Here is a 926-nt window from a genome sequence, read left to right as displayed (position 1 = left end):
GCATTGCAAAGGTGTTTATTCTCGGGGGGTTTAGGAACTACCATTCTCCTCTCGGTCTACTAGGATCTCACTAGGTTTGGCCTTTCTTTTTGTCCTCGTTGTGGCTCGGTTTATTTCAAGCTATAGAGGGTGTAGGCCTTGGTTGCCTCTAGCCGTCGTTTGCATTCACCCTTCAAAAATGTTGAAAGAAAGAAACTTTACTACCCGAACAAATAGTAGTTGTTTTAGGGAGGTTAGTACAAACAAAGTAAAAACAACAACTGAAATGAAGTAAAAACAATGCAAATATTTCAAATATATAAAACAAGTCAATAACAACCGTTTGCCCTCCCTGGCAACGACGCCATTTGATTTTTCGCGGTTTTGTGGTTGTTAAAATCAAATATTGTTGGGGTTACCCTCGGGTTGTGTCGGTCTTTAGGGAGGTCAAATTAGAAGTATTGACAAGTCTTTAATCTACGGAATATGTAGCATTTTCCTCAGGCACGCCATTGTCACAAAGAATCAAAAAATATTGAATGAACGAATGTTGTAGTAAAGGAGATACGAAGAAAATTGTTGAAATCAATAAGGAAAAGCTAGGAAATGAATTTCTAGTAAGCCATGATTCANGTCACAAAGAATCAAAGAATATTGAATGAACGAATGTTGTAGTAAAGGAGATACGAAGAAAATTGTTGAAATCAATAAGGAAAAGCTAGGAAATGAATTTCTAGTAAGCCATGATTCATCATAGTGTGTTTATGGTTTATGAAAAATTGCATTGCAAAGGTGTTTATTCTCGGGGGGTTTAGGAACTACCATTCTCCTCTCGGTCTACTAGGATCTCACTAGGTTTGGCCTTTCTTTTTGTCCTTCTCGTTGTGGCTCGTTTATTTCAAGCTATAGAGGGTGTAGGCCTTGGTTGCCTCTAGCCGTCGTTTGCA

Source organism: Ipomoea triloba, chromosome 16 (assembly GCF_003576645.1).
Source record: "Ipomoea triloba cultivar NCNSP0323 chromosome 16, ASM357664v1".
NCBI classification, from domain to species: domain Eukaryota; kingdom Viridiplantae; phylum Streptophyta; class Magnoliopsida; order Solanales; family Convolvulaceae; genus Ipomoea; species Ipomoea triloba.
The sequence above is the reverse complement of the archived record's forward strand: the minus strand, read 5'-3'. Positions refer to the sequence as shown.